This window comes from Scyliorhinus torazame, chromosome 12 (genome assembly GCF_047496885.1).
Source record: "Scyliorhinus torazame isolate Kashiwa2021f chromosome 12, sScyTor2.1, whole genome shotgun sequence".
NCBI lineage: Eukaryota > Metazoa > Chordata > Chondrichthyes > Carcharhiniformes > Scyliorhinidae > Scyliorhinus > Scyliorhinus torazame.
The window spans coordinates 53443398-53456005 of NC_092718.1; the positions used below are offsets into that span (position 1 = coordinate 53443398).

General features: G+C 47.1%; 1 long non-coding RNA gene across 1 annotated transcript in view; it reads left to right on the plus strand.

The window, feature by feature from the left end:
- Nucleotides 1-6677, plus strand: part of LOC140387177 (uncharacterized) — a 78681-nt gene extending 72004 nt beyond the window's left edge. Inside the window, exons 2-3 of the long non-coding RNA XR_011933767.1 lie at nt 6245-6414; nt 6575-6677. This is a non-coding gene — a long non-coding RNA (uncharacterized lncRNA). The remainder of the gene's footprint in view (nt 1-6244; nt 6415-6574) is intronic.
- Nucleotides 6678-12608: the final 5931 nt, after the last annotated feature.

Genomic DNA, 12608 nt, shown 5'->3' on the forward strand with positions numbered 1-12608 from the left:
GACCACCTTCACCCTCAGCGTCTCGGACATTACTTCTGCAAACCTCTGCCAGAAACCCTTCAGTTTTGGACATGCCCAGAACATGTGGACATGGTTTAATATAATATATAATATAATAGCTTATTGTCACAAGTAGGCTTCAATTAAGTTACTGTGAAAAGCCCCTAGTCGCCACATTCCGGTGCCTGTTCGGGGAGGCCGGTACGGGAATTGAACCCACGCTGCTGGCATTGTTCTGCATTACAAGCCAGCTGTTTACCCCACTGTGCTAAACCAGCCGCTATTGCAGGCCTCTCCGCGCATCGCCCACATCTATCATCTACCCCCTCAAAAGCCCTACTCATCCTAGCCACCGTCATATGCGCCCTTTGAACTGGATAAGATCTTGCACAGGACGAGGATGCATTGATCCTCCTCAGGACCCAATCCCACACCTGGCCTGCAGTTCCCACCCCTCCAGCTCCTCCTCCAATTTCCATTTGACTTCTCCTCTCGGGATACCCTCCCAGTCCATTAAGAATCTCAGACACCTTCCCCTTACCCATGCCCTCCCTGGACAGCACCTTATCGTGCAACCCAGAGAGTGGCAACCAAGGAAAGGACGACACCAGCTTCCTCACAAAGTGCCGAACCTGTAAGTATCTAAACCCATTCCCGCTGGGCAACTCATATTCCTCCTCCAGGCCCTCTAAACTCACAAAGCTTCCCCCTACAAACAGGTCCCCCAACCGCTCGATCCCTGCCTGACGCCACCCCTGAAACCTCGTGTCCAGCAGCCCCCGGTGCAAACCTGTAGTTGTCACAAATCGGTGCCCACATGGAGGCACCTTCCAGCCTCAGATGCTGCCCCCATACCCTCAAGGCCACCACCACCACTGAACCTGTGGTGTACCTGGTCAGTGGGAATGGCAGAGGCACCGTCAACAATGCCCCTAGACCCGTTCCCCTGCAAGAGGCCGCCTCCATCCACCCCCACGCGGACCCCTCCCCCACTACCCATTTCTTAACCATAACGATGTTAGCTGGCCATTACATTTGGCAACGCCAGCGCCCCCCCCTCGCCCCTGCTCCAACAGCACCTTCTTGACCTGCAGGGATTTTCCCACCCACACAAACCGCAAAATCAATGCTTTGATCTTCTTTAAAAATGACTTTGAAACGAAGATGGGGAGGTTCTGAAACACAATTAGGAGCCTTGAAAGCACCGCCATTTGCACTGTCTGCACCCGCCCTGATAGCAATATTGGCAACACATTCCAGCTCTTAAAATCCCCCTTCATCTACTCCACCAACCGAGCCAGATTCAGCTTATGCAGCTGCGCCCATCCCCGTGCCACCTGGATGCCCAAGTACCTGAAACCCGCCCCCACCACCTTGAACGGCAGCTCTAAAAGCCTCCTCTCCTGCCCCCTGGCCTCGATGGAGATGACCTCATTCTTCCCCATGTTCAGCTTGTATATGGAAAACCGGCCAAAATCCTCCAAGATACTTATGATTCCACCAATGCCACCCAGTGGGTCAGAGATATACAGCAACAGATTGTTTGCATACAACAAGATCATGTGGTCAACCCCCCCCCCCCATCCCCCCACCCACCCCACCCCACCTCCGCACAATCCCTCTCCAACCACTCGATGCTCTAAGCGCCATTGCCAGTGGCTCTATCGGCAAGGCAAAAAGCAACGGGGAGAGTAGGAACCCCTGCCTTGTCCCACGGTGCAACCCAAAATACCCTGAGCTCACCCAGTTCATCCGCACGCTTGCTACCGGCACCCTATACAGCAGCCGAACCCAACCCACAAACCCCTGCCTGAACCCAAACTGTCCTAGCACCTCCCACAAATGCTGCCACTCCACCCAATCAAAAGCCTTCTCTGCATCCATTGCCACTGCCACCTCCACATCTTGCCCCTCTGGGGGCATCATAATCACGTTAAGTAACCTCCTTACATTCGCCGACAACTGCCTCCCCTTCACAAACTCCATCTGATCTTCGCCTATCACCCCCGGCATGCAAACCTCAGTACGCGAGGCCAGCACCTTCACCAGGAACTTGGCGTCCACATTTAATAACGATATCAGACGGTAGGACCCAAACTGTTCCGAATCTTTATCTTTCTTTAGTATCAGGGAAATGGATGCCTCCGATAGTGTGGGGGGACGCCCCCCCTTTCCCTAGCCTCATTATACACCGTCACCAGCAGAGGCCCCAGGTCCCCACCAAACCTTTTATAAAACTCCATCGGGAACCCATCCAGGCCCCGGGGCCCCCCCTACCTGCATTGCTCCCATACTCTCCATCACCTCCATCAACCCAATGGGGGGCCCCTGGCTTCGGAAATTTTAACAATGAGGTTTGTTACTCGCTGTTTTGCTACAGGATAGGCTGTGTGGCCACGTTGCCAACAAATAACTGACAATCAGAAAAATGAATTGATAGGTTGAGAATGTCTCCTTTTCCAGACTTACATCACTGTTAGAAACCCCAGAAAATGTTAAGCCTGGTACAATGAAGTTGAGCTGAGTTTTGAACAGAATAATAATAACTACCACTGAATAACAGTTATGGGACCTGAAAATATACATACTTTTGTGGGATGTTGTTACATGCCTCCGTTACGATTAATTATTAGATTTTTAAACTAATTATTTGTTTTAATGTCCATTCATAAGACCATAGGACCATAAGATATAAGAGCAGAATCTTTTTATTTAAAAAATAAATACATTTAGAGTATCCAATTATTTTTTTTCCAATTAAGGGGCAATTTATTGTGGCCAATCCACCTAACCTGCACATCTTTGGGTTGTGGGGGTGAAACCCATGCAGACACGAGGAGAATGTGCAAACTCCACACGGACAGTAACCCAGAGCCGGGATTCGAACCCTGGAACTCAGCGCCGTAGGCCGCAGTGCTCAGAGCAGAATTAGGCCTTCGTGTCTGCTCCGCCATTCAATCATAGCTGATATGTTTCTCGTCTCCATTCTCCTGCCTTCTCCCCATAGCCCCTGATCGCCTTATTAATCAAGAACCTATCTATCTCTGTCTTAAAGACACTCGGTGACTTGGCCTCCACAGCCTTCTGGGGCAATGAGTTTCACAGATTCACCACCCTCTGGCTGAAGGAATTCCTCCTCATCTCAGTTTTAAAGGATCGTCCCTTCAGTCTGAGGCTGTGACTTCGGGTTCTAGTTTCTCCTACTAGTGGAAACATCTTCTCCACGTCCACTCTATCTAGGCTTCTCAGTATTCTCTAAGTTTCAATAAGATGTCCTCTCATCCTTCTAAACTCCATCGACTACAGACCCAGAGCCCTCAACCGTTCCTCATATGACAAGCCCTTCATTCCAGGGTTCATTCTTGAGAACCTCGTCTGAATCCTTTCCAAGACCAGCACAGGCTTCCTTAGATATGGGCCCATAACTGCTCACAATACTCCAAATGGGGTCTGACCAGAGCCTTATACAGTCTCAGCAGTACATCCCTGCTCTTGTATTCTAGCCCTCTAAACATGAATGCTAACATTGCGTTTGCCTTCCTAACTGCAGACTGAACCTGCATGCTAACCTTAAAAGATTCTTGAACTAGGACTCCTAAGTCCCTTTGTGTTTCAGATTTCTGAAGCCTTTCCCTATTTAGAAAATAGTCTATATCTCTATTCCTCCTTCCAAAGTGCCGAACTTCACACTTTTCCACATTGTATTCCATTTGCCACTTCATTGCTCACTCTCCTAGCCTGTCCAAGTCCTTCTGGTTTAGCACACTGGGCTAAATCGCTGGCTTTTAAAGCAGACCAAGGCAGGCCAGTAGCACAGTTCAATTCCCGTACAAGCCTCCCCGAACAGGCGCCGGAATGTGGCGACTAGGGGCTTTTCACAGTAACTTCATTGAAGCCTACTTGTGACAATAAGCGATTTTCATTTCATTTCATTTTTCATTTTCTGCAACCTCTCTGCTTCCTCAATACTACCTGTCCCTCTACAGATCTTTGTATCATCTGCAAACTTAGCAACAATGCCCTCAGTTCCTTCTTCCAGGTCATTAATGTATATCATGTGTAGCTGTGGTCCCAACACTGAGCCCTGCAGAACATCACTCGTCACTGGCTGCCATCCTAAAAAACACGCCTTCATCCCCACTCTCTGCCTTCTTCTGCCAGTTAGCCCATCCTCTATCTGTTTCAATACATTGCCCCTAACACCATGGGGTCTTATCTTATTTAGCAGTCTCTTGTCAAAGGCCTTTCGGAAATACAAATAGATCATGTCCACTGGCTCTCCTTTGTCTAATTTCCTCCTTACCTCCTCAAAGACATTTTGGCTTCTATCTTAATCCTTTGTCAAGTGGGTTAATGATTGTTTGTCGAACATCCAGAAATTTCATCTAATTTTTTGCAATTGTTGCCCATCCCTAATTGCCCTTGAGAAGGTGGTGGGGAGCTGCCTTCCTGAACCATCGCAATTCATGTGGTGTAGGTATATCCACAGTGCTGTTAGGGAGGGAGTTCCAGAAGTTTGACCGAGTGCCAGTGAAGGCACAGTGATATAGTCAGGATGGTGTGTAACTTGGAGGGGAACTCCCAGGCAGTGGTGTTCCCATATGTCTGATGCCATTGTCCTTCGAGATGATAGAGGTCACAAGTTTGAAATTTGGTGTCAAAGGAACCTTGGTGAGTTGCTGCAGCAAATCTTGTAGGTAGTACACACTGCTGCCACTGTGCATTGGTGGTAGAGAGAGTGGATGGGGTACCAATCAAGCAAGCTGCTTTGTCCTAGATGGTGTTGAGATTCTTGAGTGTTGTTGGAACCTCACCTATCCAGGCAAATAGAGAGATTATTCCATCAGACTCCTGACAAGTGCCTTGTAGATGGTGGACAGGCTTTGGGGATTTAGAATGAGTTACTCGCCACAGAATTCCCAATTTCTGGCTTGCTCTTGTAGCCACAGTATTTGTATAGCTGGTCTAGTTCAGCTTCTGGTCAATGGTAACCCACAGAATGTTGATAATAAGGATTTAGCAATGGTCACACCGTTTAATATCAAGGGGGAGATGATTACATTTTCTTTTGTTGGAGATGGTTGTTACCTGGCACTTATCAGCCTAAGCCTAAATGTTGTCCAGACCCTGCTAAATGTGGACATGAAGCTGAACATTGTGTAATCATCAGCGTACATCCCAACTTCTGATCTTATTATGGAGGGAAGGTCACTGATGAAGCAGCTGAAGATATTTGGGCCTACACAGTATCCTGAGGAACTGCTGCAGTGATGTCCCAAGATAGTGAACATTGGAAAGACTATCTTTGGTCTCTGCTCTAAGCTCTGTCCCTCGCTAACAATTCAATCACTCTCCCTAGCAAATGTCTGAGGCAAAGCCAGAAACTTCAAAAATTGGTGTCATATTTGACTCTCTGATGAGTTTCTCACAACCTCTCACCAAAACTGCCTCAGCTCATCAGCTACTGAAACCCTCATCATTCCCTTTTTAACCTCTAGTGTTTGACTATTCCAATGCAATCCTGGTCAGCTTCCTAAGTTTGCCCCTCTGTAAACTTGAGGCCGTATTTTTTAAACTCTGCTGCCCATGTCCTTACTCGAACAAACTCTATTCACCCATAAACCCTGTACTCGCTAACCTCCATTGGCCTCCAGTTAAGCAACGCCTCAATTTCAAAAACTGTTTCAGTGCTCCATAGCCTTTCCCATCCCTATCTCTGTAATTTTCTCCAACCTCCCTTATCCTCTATACCTCTTCAGCTCTTTTCCTCCTCGAAGGCACTCTTTTAAAAAAAACCTCTTTGTTATAGCTTCTGACCATCAGCCCTAATATTATCTCATGTGGCCCGCTGTCAAATTTTGTTGTATAGTGATGCTGTGAAGCACTTTTGGACATTTTATAGCATTAAAAGTGCTGTATAAATTCAAGTTGGTGGGCGGCACGGTGGGGCAGTGGTTAGCACTGCTTCCTACAGCGCTGAGGACCTGGGTTCAATCCCGCCCCGGGGTCACTGTCTGTGTGGAGTTTGCACATTCTCCCCATGTCTGCGTGGGTTTCACCCCCACAACCGAAAGATGTGCAGGTTAGGTGGATTGGCCACACTAAATTGCTCCTTAGTTGGAAAAAAAAAATTGGGTACTCTAAATTTATTTTAAAAATAAAATAAATAAATACACGTTGGTGTTATGTTCCAATCTTTATTTTTCGCTCTGTAAATTTTTTTTAAAAAGTGATTTGTTTTCAGTGCTTTTCCAGGTTGGCTCTCTTTTGGTATTCTGTAAGGTGATTGGCTGCTTGGAGAGCTGAATAGCATCACTGTAGTTCGACATGAGCGTTAACGGTCTTGCCCCTGGACATCGCTACATCTCTCAGCACAGCTTTCATCAAGTTCAGCAGTCAGCAGGTTCAGTATTTGTAAGTGTGTCTTGTCCAGAAATTCAGTTTTTGAAAAACAAATGAGGGAGTCACACAAAGTGACCAATTATAAAGGGAGTAATTGGCACTAAAGGACAGACAGGCTATCATATGAGATGTTCAACCAAGATAGTATCAGACACTATGCTTGATTCCACAGAACTCCAGAAGCTCCAGGACCAGAGAAGAGAAGAGAAGAGAAGTGAAAGAAGAAGAACCATGAGGACATCCTCCGTGTGGCTCATCGTTATAATGGACATTTGGTTGCGTGCGAACGCAAGCCCCCTGACCTCACCCCCCCCCCCCCCCCCCCAGCCGTTAATGATTGACTTCCCCACAGTACCCAGAGCCCAGTCACAAGCGACACCACACCATCTTGGTGTGACAGGTTTATAACCTGGTACTCCCTGTCCTACGTGATAGAATCCTTATTGGTATTGGCGATACTCTGCTGCATCGTGCAGACTATCCGTCTGAGAAAATGGAGAAGGAGAGCCTACCACGCTCGCACCCCGGTATATAGGATCAGATCCCCTATTTTCGGATATGACCAGACCGCCGACCCCCGCGATCTATAATAAAGAGCATTCATTTGCGATTTGTTGCAAATAAAGAAATGTTCATGAGCAATTGTACAGTCCTGAGCTTGACTGCCAAGCCAGGAAAAATGTGTAAAACTGCTATGATTTTGTTTGTATGGTTGAGGAAGTTAGAGTGATGAAATGTTGAAGGGAGTGTAGTTTATTAAGGATTGCTAGAGGTTCTGATTTTCTTGTTTTGTAATGCATGTCCCTGTTTTGACATACCGCCCCTCACCGGGTCAGGGAATGAAAACAACGCAGTAATGTGATCCTTCACGCTTTGCATTAGGATCACAAGGAGGGTTGGTGTAGCCACCTAAGTTGGCCAACTCCTGATTTAAAATGGAGAACAGCAAAAGCTGAAGGGAAATTCAGCCAACACAGGCATAAACCAGCAGGTGCAGGTTTGCTGTGTATTTAACTCTGCAAAAGCCCAGACAGCATCGATACCAGCAACCATCAGCATAATAATGTAGCAGCCATCTACATATCCTAATAAGCAATCCCCGGGAACAATCGCAACATTTAGGACAAACAAAGCTAAGCCAGACTCCCCGGCGCCAGCAGGAGCCAACACAAAAGAGGTTAACGAACACCTCAAGACCGCCCATCGATCAGGGAACCGCTCCAGTATTGGAGAAATCGAACCAAGCGATTGGAACGAAGTCCAATCACCTAGAACCAGGTATAGGGTCCACCCCGAAAGGCGGGAAGCCCCTGGGGACTATAAAAGTTAAGCCCCAAGTTCAAATCGTTCTTCTTGACCGGGTCACACAGCAACGCGAACCAACCTTGACCGTGACCGGTGCAGCTGCCGCCGAGAGACCGTAAAAGTCAACGCTCGCTACGAGATAGACGCTCCTAGCTACCAATCCGTACCAACTTCGAATCCCGCAGACTCAGGACTCAGGGGAACGAAAGGCCATTTGTTCCCCTGACCTGGTGGGCCAGTCCGAAGCTAAGTATAGACTTGTTGGTTGTAGAAGTAGCTTAGAAGTAGAATTTGTGCATGAATAGCGATTACTGTGTATAATAAATGTGCTTTGGTTTGAATCTTACTAATCAGTGTATTGATTACTGATCATTACTTGGACTTGAACCTCGTGGCAGTATCATAAAGATACCTGGCGACTCGAGAGCAAAGGTTATAAAACAGAGCCAATTGAACCAACCAAAAGTTAGCAACACAAGCCGCACTTCTACCGGCCAGATAGAGCGCACCTGGTAAAGGCCTCCAGCCCCTTTGATCGCCTCAGCATGGACTTCAAAGGGCCCTTCCCCTCCACCGACCGCAACATGTACTTTCTCAATGTTATTGATGAGTACTCCCATTTCCCATTCGCCATCCCATGCCCCGACATGACTTCTGCCACGGTCATCAAGGCCCTGCACAGTATCTTCACTCTGTTCGGTTTCCCCACCTACATCCATTGCGATCGGGGATTCTCTTTCATGAGTGATGAGCGGCGTCAGTTCCTGCTCAGCAAGGGCATCAACTCGAGCAGGTCAACCAGCTACAACCCCCGTGGAAACGGACAGGTGGAGAGGGAGAATGGGATGGTCTGGAAGGCCGTCCTGCTGGCCCTTCGGTCTAGGAATCTCCCGGCCTCTCGCTGGCAGGAGGTCCTCCCCGAAGCGCTCCACTCCATCCGGTCGCTTCTGTGCAATGCTACTAATGAGACCCCTCACGAATGTGTGTTTGCCTTCCCTAGGAAGTCCACCTCCGGGGTCTCGCTCCCAACCTGGGCCTGTCCTCCTCCGGAAGCATGTGAGGAGTCATAAATTGGATCCCCTGGTCGAGAAAGTCCTCCTCCTCCATGCGAACCCACAGTACGCCTACGTGGCACACCCCGACGGGCGACAGGACACAGTCTCCCTCTGGGACCTGGCACCCGCTGGGTCCCCACTCACAACCGTCCCCTCCCCCTCCGGTTGCCTCCCTCGCCCCTGCGCCGCCCACCCTCACACCAGCAAACCTCACCGCGGTCCCCACCCCAGCAGCATCCGTCCCCTCATCGGATCAACTACTGGGCGACAAAGGAGAGGACAACACGCTCCCGGAGTCGCAGGTGACCACATCAGCGCCCCTACCACCACCAGAACTAAGACGATCACGGCGGAGGGTCAAAGCCCCCAACAGACTCAATCTGTAACGTTTTTCACCCCCCGCTGGATGTTTTTTTAAACAGGGGGTGAATGTGGTAAACACCACTGGTAACACACTACGCGTATTACGGTGCTGCCACTGTACTATAGGTAACACAGTAAATCCCAGCCTGCTGGCTCCTCACAGCAGGCGACGTATAAAAGTGTAAGCTCTCCTGTGCTGCTCCCATTCTGGTTCCAGCTGCAGGAGGCTCAACATCTTGGGCAATAAAGCCTCAATAGTTTCACCATTTTCATCTCGTGGTCATTGATGTTACATCAAGGAGTTGTTGCAAAGTGGAGCCCACAGGAGAGGAGGATTAAGGCCTATGGACTGAACTGGTGGATTCACTTCAGTGCCCACATTTACAACAGTTGTACAACAGAACTACCTGCCTGCATGAAGTCAATGGAATACCTTAGGTGCGTTTGATAATTAGCCAAACCAAAATTGTGTCTGTTAGGAACTATAAATCTCAGCAATGTCTCAAGCCTGAAATAGCTGCAAGATTAATCGTGTTTGTTGCACGTTTTAAAAAATCCTTCTGATTGAGTTTCTTCATTGAAGAATGGGTTTTAAAATGAAGAACTTTGAACATCATCTGATGCACTCCATTGGTATTAGAAACAAGTTTTATCAATTGCATTCTACCAAAGTTTGTGACGAGTAGATAATGAAATATTTCTTTGGCTGCCTGTCTATCTATTTTTCTATCTACATATCATGAAAGGTATTGTTCCTTTTGAGAAAAAATTAGGCCCATACTTGAGGGTGACTATCAGCAAGAAGGTTGATATTAATACGTTCTAGAACAGGGGGTGCGGGGGGCTGGGACACAGTCTCAGGATCAGGGATCAATCATTTAGGACTGAGATGAAGATAAATTACTTCACTCAAAAGATTGCGAATCTTTGGAATTCTCAACCCCAAAGTGTTTTGGATGCCCCTTCTTTGAATATTTTTTAAGCCTGGGATAGACAGAGTTTTGCCTCAAGGAGGCCATTCAGCCCATTGAATCTGCACCGACCCTCCCAAAAGAGCACCTGACCTAGGCCCAAACTGCCACCCCATCCCCGTAACCCCACCTAACCTTTTGGACACTACAGGGCAATTTTAGCACAGCCAATCCACCTAACCCACGCATCTTTGGATGGTAGGAGGAAACCGGAGCACCCGAACGAAACCAGACATGGGGAGAAAGAGCACACTCCATATAGACAGTCACCTAAGGCCCGAATTTAACCCGGGTCCCTGGTGCTATGAGCCACCATGCCGCCTGGATATGGGGAGTGGGCAGGGAATTAGAGTTGAAGCGTTAATTGTATTGAATAGCGGAGCAGGTTCATCAGGCCGTAGGATCTATTCCTGCTCCTATTTATTGTGCTCTATTGGTTTTATAAAGAGGAGGAGAGGAGTCAGGAAGAAAATAAAACCTTATTGCTAGACTAGACTATGGAAAAGATATGAGCATCAACAGGCTTCTTAGAGAAGTGAATGATTTTGATTCTAGTCACAGAAGATATGATTAATAATATATGAATATGTAATTATTATTAATACCCATACATTGTATGGCCTTGTCTCAGAGGGGGAGGGGGGATATCTCACTGTTGCGGGCAGCACAGAAACTGAACTGAATGGAGTTACATGGGAATTGCTGGAGAATTCAATTGGAAGCAAGGGGAGGTGGTTGCATAATGGTATGGTGGCTGGATTAGTAATCCAGAGACCCAGGATAATGCTCTAGGGATCCTGGTTCGAATCCCACCATGGCAGATAGCGAAATTTGAATTCAATAAAAATCTGGAATCAAAAGTCTAGCGATGATCATGAGACCATTATCCTTCAGGGAAGGAAATCTGTCGTCCTTACCAGGTCTGGCCTATATGTGACTCCAGACGCACAGTGATGTGGTTGACTCTCAAATACCCTCAGGGATGAGCAACCAATGCCAGCCCAGCCAGTGACGCCCATATTCCATGGACGACTAAAGAAATGTTAAAAAGTCCTGGACAAGAAGGGAAGCTTAGGAGATAATTGGCGGTGGCAATGGAAACAGAGCCAAATGTAAATTTTTTCAGGAAGAGGGCAATGATAGTTTTGAAACAGAGGAACAGCGATGAACAGGGCAAATTATGCCACTAAGCCAGGAGAGGTAGTTGGTATGTATTGGTTGTCTTATTGTATTTCTTATATACCTGATTTATCTCAAAATAATTCAGAAATGATACTAGCTCTAAACACGCAATAGTTTCTTGACATAGCTTACAAATATCTCAGCAATTACAACATTTCTACACACACAGTCACAGCCAGATTCCAGCTCTTTCCTGAACATTCGGCCAGGAGTCAGTTACTTAAGCTCTCAAGTTCCACCACACAGGCTTAAGAAATTAAGTACATAAATACATAGGTCACTGAACAGACTAACATAATCAAACACAGATCAATCAAACCTTTGAAAACTGAAGCATTGTTTATGTGGCAAGGATTTAAGTGGGCAAAGGGAATCAAGGTCACTGTTACTGTGTGGGTGAAGGGGAGGAACTGTTCAGCGACAGAGAATTGGGGTTAGAATGAGTGATTGGGTGAGACGTTTTTGGCAGGAATAGGGGAAGAGGGCTAGTAACACATGAGGGTGGTGTGAAAGCTCACAACTTGATATTAATAAACCCATGAGCTTCTTGTGCACTATCATAGAGAGAAAGCTAAAAGGGGAAAAGAAAAGTGACTTGAAGTAGCTTGCTTGCCCTAGAGGACTCAGGAACTGTATTTGATTTCCAGAATCATTCTGGAGTAGCCGTGGATTAGATTATAGACAGAAAAATCCGGAAATGCTTGGCATGGGTTCACCAAATTTGGCAGTGAACAAGTTGTACTAAATGCAGAAAGCCATACACAGGAGAACAAAGGATGGGTTGGGTGCGTTGGTGGCGACAAATGCATTAAAGGCATAAGTGAGGGAGCTAATTGGTGCATTAACAACAGTAATGGCAGGTAGAGGACTTGAGGACAGAGACTGAATTAGAGGTAAAGCTCAGAATCAGAATTTCCAGAATGGAGGATAATGCATTTTCAGATAGCTGGGGGGGGGGGGGGGGGGGGGGCTGTGGGCGATAAGAAAAGATGAGGAAATATTCACTGACGGTTAGGTTTGTATTCGAGACTTCACAGGTAGGAAGGTCAAGGAGAAGATCAGTCTTCCGTAGAAAGGATACCTATATTTGATTTGGGAGATGATTTTCTGACGTAAAATTGTGAAGCCTCATCAGTTTGCACCATTGTTTTTGCTGCTGTAGACGACTTTGTGAAGAAGATAGTGCTCACAGAATGAGCGACTGAAGCAGTCAGATTGAGAAACATGAACAGAATGGAGCATAGCCTGGAGGCAATCAAAGTTGGCAATGGCAGAACGACCAAGGCAGCAGATGGTGATGTATTTAAAATCAGTACAGGATCCTCATTGG